Consider the following 18783-nt stretch of genomic DNA (forward strand, 5'->3'; position numbering starts at 1 on the left):
GAACTGATATAGAGATGAGTCGTGGGTAGTTCTTGTGCCCCATGGACCTTGGTGCTCTCCAAAGCGACAATGATGACTTCTGATCATTTATTGGTTCACCTCACTGCAAAGTAGTGAGACTAGAAATGTAGCTGTCCTGAGTAGTGTCCACTCTCAAGACAGACATGCACTATGAATGCAGCCCATAATTAATTATAGGTGGGGATATGACTTCCTAATTATGTACAGTATTTCTCTCCTACTTCAATGTTTACATTGTATGCTGCTGAAGGCCGACTTTACATTTTTGCATGGGTGCAGAAATAATAATAATAATAATAATAATAACATGTTCTTGTATAGCGCAGCTAGTTTTACATAGCGCTTTACAGAGACATTTTGCAGACACAGTCCCTGGCCTGTGGAGCTTACAATCTATGTTTTTTGGTGCCTGAGGCACAAGGAGGTAAAGTGACTTGCCCAAGGTCACAAGGAGCCGACACAGGGAATTGAACCAGGTTCCGCTGCTTCAAACGCAGTGCCAGTAAGTGTCTTTACTCACTGGGCCACTCCTTCTCCCTTCTCCAGAAAGTGGAAGTTTGCGTGGTACATCCTACCCCCTTGGTTTCTAACATGAGATTGCTGAGCTCCACCTCAAGTTTTCTGTATATACGTTTGGCAAATTGTTCAATTAAATTCTGTCTTTCAGTTAACACTTTTAACCCCAAAGGCTAACGCCATCAGCAACCAGCACAAAACAAAGTTACTTCTCAGGGTATTTCTTGTGTTAGCTACTCCAGAAATAGCCACTGGAACCTTACCCAAGCCTTTAAGACATCCCACACTTCCCTGGATAGCCTTAGTACTGAGTGAAGTCCCAAAGTGCAGCTTTACCTTTTACATTATTAATGGCACAATCAATTTCCCAGTGAAGTCATGCATACCCCACTGTCTCCTGAGTTCAATTCCATTTCAGCCACTTAGCCTCAATCTCGCCAGCCCCTATTCAATATCATGAAAATCTGGGTAACACAGAGTTAATAATGTATCTGTTTTCATTCGCTGGGTTATATAAGACAAAAAATATAAATACTTGGTTGTGTGATGTTGTTTAAAGAAAAGTACACATTTTATTTTGTTTATTTATTTATTTTTATCTAAAAAGTCCCAAAGTCTGCAGCAGAGGGTTCACATGGCAACTCTTGCTTTTTATTTTCACTTTCTCTATTCCACCAGAAAGCATAGAGCTGTTTCCCATGCTGACAGCTTATCTTATATTAATCTTCTCAGATAAGGTTCTTTGAAGTCTACTAATGAGAGAAAGACTTAGCAGCCATTTTGATTTAGGGTTTGGGCTTATTAAAAAAAATAATAATAATAATAGACAGCTTGAAACATCAGTGAGCAGGAGAAAACTGGAGATATGAAACTAGATACCTTATTATACAGTGTAGTATAGGAATATTTAAAAAATAAAATAAAAAAATAAACATGCAGTTGGAACTCCGTGTGTAATTGTGTGCAACCCTATTTCTCCCTATATTGAATAGGGCCTTTTGTGTTATCTTGGGCAAATCAGCTTTTTCCCTTACCCAGCCAGTATTTGATAATAGCATGATTGTTCCTCTTTCTTTACTATCCTTTTGAGTCACTCTACAGAGTATAAAAATGTGGTGCTTGGTACAGTATACGGCGCAGAAAATTGTTCTGCCATCTACAAAACCCTGAGCAACTCTTTTTCAAGTCTTAGGCCGTGTCCCCGCGCTTGGAGCTTGGCGAGGTTACCTGTGTGAATGGTAATCCTCCCGTCCACGCTCACGCTGTGCGCGCGTGCACGCATGCTCCCCCAAGCTTGGGGCTTGGCGAGACAAAAGAGTTTGACTTTGGAGCGGGGAGCAGGGTCACATGACCCTGCTCTGACCAATGGGAAGAGAGACATAGAATGGGCTGAGTGGAGAGAGGTGGAAGGGAGGGGGGGGAGAGAGGTGGAAGGGAGGGGGAGAGAGGTGGAAGGGGGGGGACGGAAAGAGGTTTTTTCTTTTTCTTGCACAAATGTTTTAATTGCATTTTTGGAAGGGGAGAGGGAGAGAATGGAGGGACACACACACAGACACACACAGACACAAACAGACACACAGACAGCCCCGATTCAGCCAATGACACGTCCCCTCCCTTAATAGCCACGCCCCCTCACTCGTGCACCAAAATTATTGCAGGACATCCGAACGCTCATGCTTGGAGAGCTGGTGACGTCACCGCCCTCAAGCATGAGCGAGCTCAGCGGCAGCGTGGCCGCAGCCTTAGGCCGCGGGTATGGTCAGCGCTTAGCTGCTGACCCGCGCTGAGGCAGCGGACTTACCCCCGGCACCCTTTATGAGGGCGGCTTTAGTGGGCGCTTCCGCAGGTGTGCGGAGGCGGAGGAGACAGCATCATTTAAGTTTTGGCACTGAGGGGAGCGGAGGGACGGTCACGTGAGCAGTTCGCCCAATGAGGGCGAACCAGATCCGTGACGTCACTGGCCCACCCCCAGACACGCCCCCAGACGGCGCGCACACTAAGGCCAGGGAAAGCACCCGCTTTCGCTCAGCCTCCGCACGGCTGCAGTCTCTATGGACTCAGCCTTAGGACTTCAGCTCTTTCAACTCCTAAATCATAGTATTGCAGCACCTATATAAGCAATGTGTTAGTCCCTTTTAGTGCAAACAATTCACAGCACCTTAGTGCCAGAGAATTTTTGCACCGCGACCATGCGATTGCTAGCGTAGCGATGCACCCCTGACTTCATCTTCTGTTTTGATAATTTCTGTAGCTTCCTGAAAGTGTCAGATGCAATATTCTCTAGAAATTAGTTTAAAAAAAAGGATGATATTCACTGGATATTATAAGGGCCACTAGCATACAAGCTTTTCTGTTTTTCATTTAACGCCTATGGGGCACACTAGATAGCTAACCAGGCCTTCCAAAAGCCTTTATAGGGTGACCTGGGCCCCAGATTGTTGAGGAGGGCCCAATCGGGTGGTGGAGGATGGCCTAACTGGCAGATGATCATAGAAGTCCAGTCCACCTTCCGGTCAGGCCACACTTCTGGTATAGGCCAGGTGTGCCCCCCGCATTGGCGGCCCTTCTGCTAAATTGTTATAATGGCAGTAGTCTGGAGGTACCAGCGTGTGAAGGGATCACCTGGTCGCTTTCGATGATACGAAGGTAAGTGGAGCATCCCCCACTTCCATTCCGATCACATTGACCACCAGTGAGAGTGGTGAACCCCGATCGCTCCCTACGAGCTACAACCTTACGACGTTCCCTGAATGTTATAAGGGCCCCTGGCATGCCAACACTTGTGACGTCATAAGGACCGCGAAAGGCTTAACTGCGCTTATTATTTTTAATACAGAGCTGACATCCGTACGGCTTATGTTACCTCGCACAAATGAGAAGGAAGAAAAATGTTGCAAGAAAGCAGACTTACTGTATGGGATTCACATCTTACCACTTGAAATATCTTTTACTGATGCCAATGTCAGGGATATAATAACGTGATACATTGACACATCTTTAAAATACTTCTTCTAAGGTCAATGTATCTGGAGGGAAAAAAAAAAAACAACGTATATTTTGCTCGATACGTGATACCCCATAACCTCCTGAAAAATAAAAGATACACCAGGAATAAATTACAGCATAAAATCTCAGGGCGTAGACGTCTATTTCTATTTGGCTGCGCATCTATTCGAAGTTGCGTGGTAGTGGAGGAATGTGTCACAGTAATGCAGAGAGCTGTAATGATGTCAACTTGTTATTTACTTTCCAAATCTGAATGACTGAGCAAGGCGAAAGGAGAATCAATCAGCCACAATGTGACCCTACAGGCGGAAAAAACAGCACTCCCACCAGCAAGAGATGGGGGAAGGGATGCACATGTAACCAGGGCTATGTTGCATCATGTACTTATGCTGGGTTTCTGGTTCTCTCTTTTTCTTTTTTCTCAGTTCAAGCTAATATAAAAGGATCTAGGAAAAAAACGTGCTTAATCGTAAAGAATCGCAGAAGGGTCGTGTACAATACCCGCTGAAAAAATAAGACTTTTTTTTTTTTATTCGGGTTATTGAATAGTCATTTTATTGTAATCCGTTCTGCCGATTCCCAATTATGGAGCTCCTGTAAGTCCAACAATTTTCCTATTTGTGTCTCTGGAAACAGGATTAGAAACATTTGTGTCACATGGGTCGCTGTGTAATCTACCATTCAAAATCATCGTAGTATTTTATTGTGTGGTGTATCTTGCCCCCCATCATTTTCATTTATTTCAATCATTCTACAATTCTGTTTATATATAATATGTATCAAGCATAATTGCTTATGTAGGCTTTGGGCTGTTTTGTCGTGGCTGTTCTCCTGAAGCATTAATGGAATAAGATTATTATTTTTATTATTATTATTAACCATTATAGTGGTTATTTCATACCACTATATTGAAAAATATTGTCGAAATAATCTGTCAAATATTATTGAAGCATCACGTGGCCTTCTAGCATAACATTCGAAAAAGCCCTGTTTATTTTTAAATATTCTGATGACTTTATTATGTTATGACATAAAATATATGGGGTGCACTAATTCCTTGCCTTCCAGAGTGGTCTGCGATTTTGCATGCATTCAATTTTTCTTTTTATTCAAATAATATTTTGACAACCCATTAGACATCACCTCTCTCTGTCCCACTCAGATTAAGAATAACAATGTGCAGGTTCCACAAGGTGACTAATTAGTGTAATTTTTTTGTATTATTAATGTGTGTGTGTTGACACTGTTATACGTTTTTTTCCCTTCAATAGCTCTAAATAATATCCCCCTTGTGTAATTTTTTTTTTATGGAGAGGTCTACATGTGCATAGAAAATAAGCAACACAGCAAACATGAATTAAAAGGGATCACAGAGAAATTCTAGCACTAAAGGGAAAACATGTGTTATTATATTTCACTCTAGTTCAGGTCAATTGCTGGGGTTTTTTTTTTCTAGGAGGTCACTGGCTCAGTGTCTCTCTGTATGTTATGTGGATCTTTTTTTTTTTTTTTTTTTTTTTTTTTTTTACTCTCTCTCACTCTCTGCCAGTCTCTCTCTCTCTCTCTCCCCCCTCTCTGAGCTGCGGCTTCTGTCTATTGGAGCTTCACTCACACACACAAACACAGACTAACTAATTCTGCTAATGAACTAGTTAGCTGTAACTTCTGATTACCACACCAACAAAATAGAGATCAGCATCATAATAATAATAATAAAAAAAAAAAGAAACTTCACACTTTCTGGGACCCCCCTCACTTTTTTTTTTTTTTTTAAACAGGACTGATTTTTTTTTTTACATTGTTTTTTTTTTTTTATAACTCTGGAGGATTTACAGTTCAAGTACTACTTTTTTTTTTTTTTTTTCGTTTGTAAACCCAGGATCTAGGAGAGAAGAGTTATGATGTGCGGCAAGTGAACAGAAAGGAAAGTCCCTGTTGTGTGAGTGTGCTTCCTGCAAGAAGTTGAGGCTTAGAACAGCCGCTCCTTGGGCTGCGAGGAGGCTGTGCCTTTTAAATCCACGCTGAGTGTGAGGTGAGTCTGATTCTTAATCACATTCAGCAGCGTTTAACCCCCTTCACCGGGGCTGAGTGACCTGTAAATAGCCATCGGAGTGTGTCAGTTGTGTAAAACTTCCTTGTGATGCCTTTGATTGTGGTGTGCTAAATCTGTGTGTGTTTTTGTTGTTGTCGCCCTCTACATTTTGTCTAGTAACCCCCCCACCCCCCCCCCACACTTGCAAAAGTCATCTGATCTTGAGACTGAAAGTTCAACATTATAATACCTTGTGATCTGAAGCCTGAAAATGTTGCCTGCGTTACTTAACAACAATGATCAAATGTGTTAGATTAAAAAAAGGAAGTGATTGTGTTTTGATATGGTTGTTATTTATTAGAACTATTGCAATAAGCATGGTGAGGGGGGTGGGTATTTTCAGAAGGGCTCTCACTGCAGTATGGTGTATTTGAAATAATATGGGGGTTGGGGGGGAGGGGAGAAATGCCAGGTATTCACATTGCAGATGGTGTAGAGTTTCCCCCAGCCCTGGTGGTGATGGGGGAGGGGGAGCCCATTCATGGGCTGCATGTTAGACAACGTACGATCCCTGACGTCAAATGTCAGAAGGGTTGCCTTTCATTGTAGTGCATATATGGCTTTTATGGCTCTGTGTGCAGGAGGCACCACCCTCAAATCGGCTCATGAACAAAATCCATAAAGCAATTTGGCCGACCACTATACACCATGACATTTGCCAGGCTAATCGTATTGGAAATGTGGAGGGGGAGGGGTACAGACTTGTTGCATGTGTTGTCAACCTCGGTTTCCCTGTTGCACTTATTAACAGTATAGCATGAGAATCAATGTGAAAGTGGTTTGCTAAGGACATTTTTTTTCACAAAATAACTGTTGTGGGGTCACCTCACCAACCAATGTCTTTGTTATGCAATTATTGTATTGATTATCCCTTATACTCTGCTTTAGTGTTCTTCTGAGTTAGGCTTGTTTTATAGTTCTTGCTGCTGCGCGGTCAGGCGCGTGACTGGCGTTGCACGTGGCGTGCGCGTTTAGTTGGTAGGGTGCAAGCGATGACTTGCGCGGTTAGGGGGCGTTACTGTCGCAGCGTTAGGCCGCTCTGTGATTGGTTCGCGGCGTGGCAGCAACGCAAAAATACAATTGTATTGTATTTTCCCTGGTCTGATGCGCCACTGCTCACGGACGTACGCGCGCGCGTCCCAAGTATAGAAACGTCTGGCTAACACAGACAATTCTAATTGGCGCGTGCGCACTATGTTACATGCCTTACTGTTCATCCTTTTAGTTTTTTATGGTACTGTATGTACGGCAAAGTACCTAGTACAGAAACTGGTTAAAGATCTTCTAATGACATAAAGTACAACTTTGTACTAAATACAAAGCCTCTAATAATTAGGTGGTTATAAGCTCTTGTGGCCAGTTGTTACCCTAATGGTAGATGCTTTTATTCATGCATTATCAGCATTCTTCTGCATTGTATACGTGTTTTGAAGTGTTATATATGTGTTTTGTGCTCTCGATATTAAAATGATATAACAGGGTTATCAGTGGGCGTCTCCAAAAATACTGAACACACACCCTTCTCACCTCTCTATGCTGTTTCCTCCTCTCCTTGGTCCCACCCCCAGGCTCCTAACACCTCCTCCTGATTGGCTGCATTACCCAGCAGCAGCCAATCGGGATGAAGGAAGCTGCCCAGTCCCCTAGCAACAGCCCAACTCTCTCCCCCCCAAGCCGGTCAGGTCACCATGTCCAGAGAGGTAATACCGGACACATACATGTCCAGTATTGCCTCAATTTTTTAAACTGGACAGTATCCAAACAGAGGACAGTCTGGTTCAATACTGGACACTTGGCAACCTGAACAACAGTTTAGCCATACTTTTATTAAAGGACTCCAGATACAAACTGTAAACCATGTGTCACTGCTTATAGTCTAACTTTTCATTTTCATGCCCCCCCGCCACAATGTGAAGCGTGCATGGAAGTGCTTAGCAGTGAGTGCCCCATTTTGGCCACATCTTTAACCAGGCACTGAAGACTTCTTCCCATGAAGCTTCACTTAGTAATCATTCAGAGAACGTTGCTGCTGTTGGCTTAGGCTGAGGCCCCGGTAACTCAGCTGCAACGCGCGACCGCGAGATTGGCGGCGCGTGCAGCCGATTACCTGGTCTGCAGGGAGCTGCAGGAAGAGAGACCGGGGGGGGGGGGGGCGTGACGGGGGCGTGGCCATGATGTCACCCGGCAGGTTCGCCCTCATTGGCTGAACCGCCGGGGGGCGTGCCGTATCGCTCGATGCGAGTCCTGCTCTCAATTCTATTGAGAGCAGGAGCAGCTCTCGCCTGAGCGCTGCGGCCCCCCCTCGCAGCGGGCCCGGCGCCATTGAGGGGAGGGCTCTCGTGGCAGACGCTGTAATAGGCAGTGGGGTCAAGCTCTTAGAGGTGATAACTGAGGAGATTATATTTTGCTTCCCCCCTGTCCCCAGTTATCGGGACCTATTTACTGTACTAACATCATATTTGAATTGTGATTGTGTGACCATTTTTGTGCTAAAAAGTAGTACAAACTTTCATGGACTATGGACCATGTGACTGTTGTTTTGAAATGACTTTTGACGCATTGCGTCATGTTGAATTCCGTATTGATACAATTTGAGTTAAACCTAATAAATATACAAGTATTGGTGTACTAATATTTACATTACAGATCTGGAAAACAAGCGCAGACAAGATAACCACAGAAATAGCGCAACAAATGTATTAAACGCAGAAAAAGATTTAAACAGCCGAGCGCGCGCACACAATAAAAGTCCTTTTAAACCAGGCTTAAAATGTTGAGTCCGTGATCAGGGTGCCTCCGTGACGCTGCGCTATGTCTTGGGGCGTCTTGCCTGAGCTTCTTTTACAGATCTGCACTTGAATCCCGTGTGGTGAGAGGACCATTTCTTAAAGCAGCAATACAACTTCCCCCCCCCCTTTTTTTTTCTTTTGTTTCCTATTTTTATATGTAAAGCATGTGACGATGTAAAATTCGACATTCTTACCTGTGCTGCCAATCGTTTCGTGCTCCTGTTATAAATCTGTAATAATCCTGAGCCTAGCTAAATGGCCGCCTTTTCACTTTGTGCTGCAATCTGTGAAATGTTGCAGCAGATGTGTAATACATTATTGTTACAGCTTTCAGAGTAAGAGACAGTCTGCTGTTTGGAACACAGTACACATCTGTTTGTGATACTTTGTTGTCAAAGGGCAGAGCTCAAAGGTGTGCCTGTTTCAAAAGAGGAAGTGGATATGACTTACTAAATGGTTGCTGTAGCAACCAAAGAATAATCAGTACATTAAAAAAAATGCAGACAGTATTATCTAATACTACATAACTGATTTATTAAAAAAAAAATTGTATTTTTTTACATTTTTACAGACTTCCCCTTTATATTTGGACACTACAGTGTTTTACATTAAATTATGCCAGATTCCAGTTTAACATTGATTACATCATCATTTTTTGAGGTAACTGCGACACTGGGATTATTACTTGCACATTTGTAAATCTGCCCTCATTCATACTCTTTATTTCAAAGCTGTGTATGTAGTCTCCATACATATAGTCTACATTCTATATAACCAGTGGCTGTTGTCGTATTTTGTTACCTTTTTTAAATATTTCTATTTGCCATACTGTGTAAATAATAATATCCCTGCTGTGTCAAATACATATTTTGGTTGATTAAAAAGTAACTCAATTATCTGCTAACAATATACATGTAGACTGACTTTTTAGGTCTTAGGCTACGCTTATAGTGCCGGCGACGCGACGGTCAGGCTACGGTTGCTGGAAAATTCCAAATTGAGATGACTTCCGGCGATCGCGACCAAACTGTCGCTCCGTCGCGTCGCGCTTACTATAAGCGCACGCGACGGCGGCAATGCATTTGTTTTGCCGCAACGTCGCATCGCTGTCGCCGGCACTATAAGCGCACCTTACTCCAAGTTTAACTTGATGAACGATTTTGGCGCCTATTCCATTTCTATTTCTTTTTCCGCGCGTCAATTTTATGCCACAATTGCTATTCTTAGTATATAGGCCTCATGATCCCAACTCCAACTGGCAGTAGGAGGCTTACAAATAAGTCTAATATTGGCAGCTGGGAATGTGATAATACTGCGTTCTACATTTCTATTAACAAAATGCAGTGTATGTATGAAGGACAAATATAATCTTTAGTGTTTGTGTTAACTATAAAAACATTGTTTCATACATTTCACATACGTTTCTGAATCTAACTAGTTAAAAATGACAGAAAAATTACACATCACCATTGCATTACAAATGCCAAATATCATTCCCCCAAACTAATCTTATTGCGCCTTATTCTTTTCCACATCACATTCTGAAGGAAGCAGGCTTCATAAACTGGTGCACAACCAACGGTTGACGTTTGATGGGACCAGTAGGTATGGCGTATAACTTGCAAAGCAGGAGTACCACTACCTTGTATGTGGGGACCTACAAGTTCCATTTTGTTTTTTAAGAAGGCATTTCAAATTGCCCTCAATTTCTCTTTTTGGAACAGTTGCTTAATTAGTATAACATTTTTTTTTTATTATAAAATAAGACCTAAAGAGATGTATCACTGCTTTTTAAGACTTTTCTACTATCGAGTATAGTGCGTTTATGCATTGACACAAACTTCCCATATCTGTTGTGTTAATAAAATGCTCAAAATTGTTGACGGTTTTCATTTTGGTTTTCTTGCTGTCTAGACTGAGACACTTAATATTATTGGTTCCACGCCTATTTAATGAAAAATCTAATGACTGTTATCACACACATGATTATTATGTACATAATTGGGAAGTGCATTTAAAGTTATCTATAGTACTTTGAAGTAAAATTGATGTCAAATTATAGCAACTTATTAAAGACGAATTCCATGGTGAATGTTTTCAAGGCTGTTATACAACTCTCATTGTAACCGCATTGGAATTACTGCTACAATCAGTTCTGCACAAGTTACTGACAAACTGTTGACTTCCTGTTTCCTGGTATTTGCTGTGTTGCTGTTTGTATTATCATATACAGGCAGTCCTCGTTTTACAACGCTTCATTTTACAACGCTTCGTTTTACAACGAATGGCTTATCCAACGCTATGCAATGCATACCTATGTTCATTTTTACAACACCAAAACGGCTTATCCAATGCTCTTACGACGCTTTGCAAAGTTGTTTGTGTATATAATATATATATTATTCTATATTATACTAAATAATATATTATATTATTATTATATTATATATTATGTTATATATATATATATATATATATATAATACAATATATGCACTATATAATTTATGTATGTGCTGCATATCTTATTGTCTGCGTAAAATATTTTGTGTATTTTAGCGTTAAAAATGCCTTCAGGAACGGAACCTTTCATTTAAACAGTGTTCCTATGGGAAAATGTGTTTCGCTTTACAGCGTTTTCCCTATCCAACGCCATTTTGAGTAACGCATTGTGTCGGATAACCGAGGACTGCCTGTAGTGTGAAACGTTACAGTGGCAAAAGCTTACACTCCGTATATGCATGATAATCACAGGATGGCTGGCCCTTGTTTATTTATTTAAGACATCTGCAGAACTCCAATGTTAATCTTTACAATGCCCTTATGACGTACCTGGTTAGGCTCGGCCCTGGCAAGCTAGAGCCCCTTGTGACGTACTCTGGATCTCATAGACACTTTCTTATTTTCTAGCCATTTTTTATTGGGGAGTGAAAATACATTTGGGGGACAGTTTCCAAAGCAGTAGCCTACAGTTCAAAGAGCACAATGATTGGATTGTAAATAGTTGTTTTCATTTAATTTATGGTCTCTGGAATTTCTGTATATTGGTAGAACAAAATGGTGTCCATGTATGGGCCATTGGTCTTTGGGTGTAGATATTAACCATTGTGTTAATTAAATTACTGGGTATAGCGTCATTATCTTGATACTCGGGGGTGAAATGACACAGATTTCTGCTATAAGGACGTCTCCTGAGATTCGTAAAAAGGTGTGATATCAGGTAAGAGGGGATATTGGGAGACATTCACTAAGCTCCAATTAGTGGTGTTGGTGCTTGATCCTATGTTAAATGCCATTCAAGTCAAGGGGTATCAGAGCTTAGTGAATCCCGGCCTGAGGCCCTTATTCAATAACCCTTATTCAATAAGATGCAATACTGCGATCGGCCGAATCAGTAGATTGAACCATATTGAGTAAGGCCTTGGAACTGATGACTTGAAGCTGTGTGTTAACCTTTTGGAGCCCTTTTTGCATTTCGGGTTCTTGTCAGTTTTAAGCACCTTTTTTATGAAATACTGTAGCAATATTATAAGCAGTTTAAGTAGCGTTAGCATTAACACAACTTTTTAGCCTAAGGTCTGATTCACTTTGATGTAGCACAAATTGAATTTCAGAAACAGTACTCCTTTGTGAACAGTGTTCTATTGTCCACTGTTTTTGTTTACTTTTCTCTGTTTACTTCCTAAGGATATTACTCTTACAGCCTTTGTAAAATAATTGTTGCATTGGAAGTGAATGCCATTTGATTTATGGACCTAAGCGTCGCAAATTGCTTTTTTGACACAAAATTGGCGAATGTAAATTCTGTTTTAAAGCAGCTATCTATGCTCAGTCTGTTGACAGCTCAGTCACCGCCGTGCTACTTAGTGTAGGGAGGAGGGGGTAGGAGCGGAGAGCTGGTGGCTGAGTCGTGTGAGGGTTCGAGCGGAGCACTCCAGGACTCTGCCCACCCCTGCTCTCATATCACGATGTGGCAGGTGGAGTGGGGAGGAGTTTGTGTCAGTGTGTGTGTGTGCCAGCTTGTCACAGATACACATTGACAGAGCCACGGGGGGGGGGAGGGGGGCAGGGGGGAGGGTTTAAGGAGCCTCCCAGTCCCTACACACATTCACCCTGCCGCTTAATTAGCGCTGGCTTTTACATTTTTTGGTCTGGCTCCTAAGTAATTTTAGATTTTTGCCCACTCCTGTCAGTTAATTTAATAAATCTCTTCTTGCCCTTTCCAAAGTTGATTTTATTTTAAATCTGATGCTTTGTTCAGAAGATATGGACATTTGAGATATTAGTGCTAGGGAGGTTGAAATTAAGATCTCTCCGGAGGCCATTACAGGCTAAAGATTGCCATGGTAACCTCAGAAGCTAGATGTTTAGAAAATTAATGTTTTAGAACATTGGAATAAAAAAAAAAAAAAAAGATCAGAACACGCTCAGCGGACAAGATACAAACAGTACAGGAGTTATGGGAGGGTGGAATTGCTGCTTATAACCTGAAATTGAAATAAAGTGCTGTGCTACATGTTTTTCTGCTTCAACAGAATTCTAAAGTTCATGTAAATGGGCCATATTATTTATCTATTTGTTGTTGTGAAAATGTCTCCTAAGACAGATGTCTATCTTGTTTTAAGAGAATTTTTTTTTACCTTTTCATGTTTTTTTTTTTTTTAAATGCAGATTATGACATCACAGGTATATAATTCTACACATATATTTAATATATCTATTTTTCGTAAGGCCGAGATGCTCCTTTTTAAAGAAGCAGCCTCATGCTTCACTGGCAGGTCTCCTGGAGCTAAACCACAATGCTCTGGGAATCGTCCAGTTCAAGAAAAATATGCTTTGTGTCAACCAGATAAGAATGCTTGTCCAGTTGTACACAATATGGCCACCAGTCTCAGCCTCTCTCTGGTCAAAAGCCATGGGAGGTGACAGTTTCAATGGAAGCCATATTGTTTTAGTTTAGTTTATTTTGAAGACAGCCGTCTTTTTAAAAATAATGTATTTTAGTTTAGTAATAGGCCAGTTATGAACTCTAGATATACAGAGGAAGGAGAAATAAGGAAAAAGAAGAGCTATCTTCAGGTTTCTCAATTTATCTCTATAGAGATATATTGCAAAGCTATCCACCACCGCTGCCTGCCCTAATCTGGAGCTGTTGTGAAGATGACTTAATCAATAACCCCGAGTGCACTTACATCTTTTCTCGGTAACGATATTTGTAGGAACAACAGAAAGTGTTCGCAAATACCTTTTAAATGACTTCCATTTTGTTTAAAGTCAAATTCGTCATTGATTTAACATTTACAACATTTCTTGTGCTATTTTGAATCTCTAGTCTAGAACTTGTTTTATTTAATGCAGCAATCCTCTCTGTGCATGTGTAAAAAAGAGATAGAGAGAGCGAAAGAAAGCGAGAGAGAGAGAGTGAGTCTACCTTTTGTTTTTGTTAGTAAATTCTGAAATTGAATATTATTTTAGAGTTCAAAATTCTAGTATCCTATATCCAAGGTAGTAGCCAATCCTGGATTGTTACAATATATTAAAGGTTAGTATAAAATGCACTTACATTGGAGCACACGATATCATGATAACCCGGGGGGGGGTGGGGGGGGGGAAGTCTGTTGTAGCCTTCGTAAACTGTAGCTTACAAAAATCCACACATTTGCATTTGTCATTAAAAATATATATATTTGTTATTAAATGCCCACCCATGTAATACACATTGATGTGAAAAACAGGTTAAATTGATGGCATACCACTTTTTAAAGGGACCCAAAATATGCATAGTATATATTTAAACTGCATGGGGCTTGTGATCCAGGGATATCATTTATAACTCATTCTCTTTATGCTGTCAAAATCAGAACACACTGTAAACAGTCTAAAATCAGAAGACTGCAACAGTCCATTATCCTAGGGACAAGCTGGGCTAATTGTCATGACTATTACTAGCCAGTTAGTTATTTGAATATTAAGTGCTGTTGATATTTGTCTACCAATGCATAAATCCACTTGGCAGAACATAACCTTTGGGGGCCTCATAGGCCTTGTGGAAACCTAAGAAATTCCAAAGGGCACCCAAGCAAAGTTAACAAGTGATATTTTTGTTTGCTGAATGCTGTACTGGTGGAGGGTTTTTTGTCACTTTTTTACCCAGCGTAACTTGTTTCATGTGTGGTTGAAGTACATTGTGGAAAGACAGCGGGAGACCATCTGATTAGCCTAAGATCACATGAAGTATTCCTCATCGGAGAAGAATTGAACTTAGAAATGTGTGTGTCCAAGACCAACAACTTTTGTTAAAGTTTATTTGTAAAGCGCCAACATATTCCGCAGTGTGGTACAGTGTGAGTACAGAGTTATGTATGTTACGTAAACAGAATGACATCCAAGTGAGGAAAAACGAGCACACAAAGATACAGAAGGTAAAGACGACCCTGGTCACGAGAGCTTACAATCTAGACGGAATAAGGGGCAATGTTGAAATAGAAGGTAAAATGGCTGCTCTTTGTGGGACGGAGTATGCTTCAGGGTGAGGTACAGAGTTGCCACCACCCCAGCTTTGACCCAGACACTACAGGTTTCGGACGCGTATCCCTGGGCTACAGGTTTACCTGGAACATCTCCGGACGGCGGCGGCATCACCCCGTGCAAATCCCATCAGCATGGCTGCACGACGTCAAGTGGCGCCATGACAACAGGGCAACACGTGACACCTCGGCGCCATAAGGCAACCCATTGCCATGGCAACTTGACGACGTGTCATGGCAATGCGCGCCATTTGGTTTCGTGGAGCCGTGCTGACTGGACCTTGCAGGGGGAGATGATGCTGGTAGATGCCGCAGGTAAGAGAAATAAATAAATATATAAATAAATGTAAAAAAAAAATTTATTGCAAAAAGTCTCCGGGTTAGTCTTCAATAGAAGGTAGCAACCCTGGTGGGGTAGGGTTCAGCCGCACAGCTGGTTCCATTAAGGTTAGGGGGTGTTACGATTTAAACCACATATTCCAAGGATGGGATCGATATTTACACTGTTTATTTTATAAGTTTGATATAACACCATATTGTATTATACCTCCATGCATTCTAGAGCCTGTTGAGTCAACCATGAGTAGAAAATGAAATACATATACATTTCACCCCTGTGCTATTTAGATAGTTTCCTGATTGGCGACAGTGCTAACAACAGGAACAGATAAACACAAAAATAGGAAAATCAGGTCACAACCAGTACACCATTTCTGTTTTTATAATAGGTAACAAAATACACAGATTCCCAACAAGCTTTGCGAAACCCCAACCATTACCACATATATATATATATATATATATATATATATATATATATATATATATATATATATATATATATATATATATATATATATATATATATATGTGTCAAAAGGAGTGCTAGTGGGCGTGGCTAAATGCTACTTCCAATATGACAAAAATACACAGTGCAATACCTTTATATCTCTTGTAAAAGGGTTTTTTATAATAGGTAACCAAGCAATGTCCTATGTGTTTTTTTTAAAAATAAATAAGTTCTGTACTATGAGAAAATACTTAATGTATTATAATGTAACAAGCTGTTTTTGTTGCTATAGTAGCCATTTACAAAGTCACATCCCCTTCCTCTACTGAAACAGGCTCTGGCACACCCCTTTTTGAGCCCTGCCCTCTCTTTAGCAGTGCACCAATTGTATCTACCTGGTCTACCTGGTCACATGATCTTCCCCACTACCTGGGTGACTACCTGGTCACATGATCTTCCCCACAGAACTTTGCATCTTTGGTCCTCTTCTGCTGCACTTAGGGCCATTTAGTGAACCCCCGAGCCGAATTTCACTGATCGATCACAGAACGGATCAGCAATTTAGCTAATTACTTATTATTGTGTGGATTGTATTGATGCACATATTAAAGGGAAAAAATTATTAAATAACGGCAGCTTGGACTGCTGCTTTAACATAATAAAACTGACTGTGCCTATAGCAGTTGGAAAAGTACATCCTTGTTCATCTTTTTCTGAATACTGGATAACATTATTTTATTTTGTAGCGCTACTTCCCCCACCCTCTGGGAGATGAGACAGCTACTGAGTGTAATGTGGTGCGTTTTACCTGTTGACTCACAGGAGGCCTGAACCTCCGCTGCTGGAAGCCTGGGGTGTACCTGGTTGGTTCGGTGACAGCGCCTCCACCTGCGAAGGATCCAGGCAGTGCCGGATAACCCCCTTCACAGGACCCAATACAATAATACACACAGTATTTTACACACACAGGTTTACTGATCATGCAAGTTATACTCAGAGCAGGTAAAGAAACTACACCGTACAGATACGCATTATCCCGACAATACTTGGGTGCAGGGGTTACCAGTGTCCCAGTGTCCAGCCCCAATTGTCTCTCCCACCCCAACTGTGTGTGACATCGCTGCCCACAGTAAGAGTGTATCATTGGTGCACTTGTAGACTTTGTGATACCTGCCGGGAGCTCCAGCACCCGGTATCGCCAACTGAAGACAGAGTTCCGTCTGGTCCCACGCTTTCGCCGTCAGCGATGGCGTCCGACTCTACGTGGGGTGGTCTCCGACAGGAGTGTCCCACCTTAATAATCTCTGCCTTGCGAGGGTGATCTGGTCCAGACCACAGGCCGCATCTACTGCGTGGCGACTTGCTGCTGCGTCCCTGACACTGTACAGACTACAGGGGCAATGTCCCTACCTATGGGCTTGTCACTCAAGCATCCACAAACTATATGGGAGTTGGGGCCTATAAGGGGGTCTCAGGCCTAGCTCAGGGGCCACTGACACCCTGAGCACACCCTCACCCTTCCGTGTCCCAGCTCCGATTGGCGTTGCCTCTAGCGCGCCAAATGTATCAGCCTTAGTGCAGGAGATCTCTGCAGCCCTATTGGCTGATCTACGGCACCAGATCTAGCAGCACCGAGGGCTGTTGGGGATTGTAGTCCTTTGCGGAGCCTATTCCGAAGATAGCCGCCGCTATGAAGCTTTTATGCGCATGCGCACCTATCTCTGTAATGGCCGCCGCACCTCAGGGCCTCTCTGCATATGCGCTAACCGTACTGCGCATGCGCGCGCATACCCAACATGGTGGCGCCCTGCGACGGGAGTCGCCATGGACATCGGGCGACTCCCTCGCCCCTGTTACCCCTTCCCGCAGCTCCCTGCATATCGGGTGCCCGCACGCTTTGCCTGTGTTATCTACGCAATGCCGCGCGAGGTAAGGGGAACCCCAGAGGGTGACCTGGCCACATTCTAAACAAATTCAAATAAACTCATTTATTTGCTAATTCTGTTTTATAATACAGTACTGTAATATATAAAGCGTTAATCTCTGCAATCTCTTTTGAAACTAATATTTGACAAGCAATTGTGAATAATAACAGTAGTATGGAAGAACGTTTTAATCCACAATGCTTTGCTTTTTTAAGAATAAAAACAAACAATCACTAAGTGAGACTCTTTCAATGTTTATACGTGTGTGTTTGTATGTAAACATGTCTTGGAGAAGTGCAGTACATCGTTTGTGTGACTTTTGTAGCCAAGATGTGTAGTGCTCTCATCCTCAGTTAACACTCTCACCCACATACAGTTGGGAGAAAAAGTTTGTGAACCGCAATGATAATGACGGAAATGGCATAGTTTTTCCATGATAACCTTCTTAAATCCAAACCAGTCTTATCTTAAATATCCAATAGGGTTTTTATCAACCAATTCCATGCCTTTTGAAACAAAATAATTAGGTAGATCTTCAGGTGGGTTTGGTCTTCACCATATAGGTGTGTGGAAACACGTCATGTCACGATCAAAAGAAATCTCTGAAGACCTCAGAAAAGCAGCCATTGATGCTCATCAATCTCAAAAGGGTTACAAAACCATTTCTAAGGAACTGGGACGCCACCAATCCACTGTCAGACAGTCTACAAATGGAGAATGTTCAATACCACTGCCAAAATCTCTCCAAGAAACAACTAGTAAATCATCCAGGAAGTCACAAAGAAACCCATAGTAACATCCAAGGATTTGCAGGCCACTCTCACCTTGGCTAATGTGAGTGTTCAAGACTCAACTATCAGAAAAATAGTCAGGAGGAAACCACTACTCTCTAAAAATAACATTGCTTTCTGTCTGTAGTTCACCAAAGAGCACTTAGATGATCCACAAGACATCTGGAACAATGTTCTCTGGACAGACGAGTCAATGGTAGAACTTTTTGGTCTCAATAAAAAACGTTATGTTTGGAGAAAATCAAGCACTGCATTCGAACAGAAGAACCTCATCCCAGCCGTCAAGCATGGTGGTGGGAGTGTGATGGTTTGGGGCTGCCTCAGGAC

The 18783-nt window shown here is 41.8% G+C and overlaps 1 protein-coding gene across 1 annotated transcript in view; it reads left to right on the plus strand.

The window, feature by feature from the left end:
• Positions 1 to 3792: 3792 nt before the first annotated feature.
• Positions 3793 to 18783, plus strand: part of TBL1X (transducin beta like 1 X-linked) — a 359253-nt gene continuing 344262 nt past the window's right edge. Inside the window, exons 1-2 of the mRNA XM_075589381.1 lie at positions 3793 to 4139; positions 5423 to 5575. The gene's annotated coding sequence lies outside the window, so the exon portion shown is untranslated. The remainder of the gene's footprint in view (positions 4140 to 5422; positions 5576 to 18783) is intronic.

The sequence above is a fragment of the Ascaphus truei genome, chromosome 3 (genome assembly GCF_040206685.1).
Source record: "Ascaphus truei isolate aAscTru1 chromosome 3, aAscTru1.hap1, whole genome shotgun sequence".
Taxonomy (NCBI): Eukaryota; Metazoa; Chordata; class Amphibia; order Anura; family Ascaphidae; genus Ascaphus; species Ascaphus truei.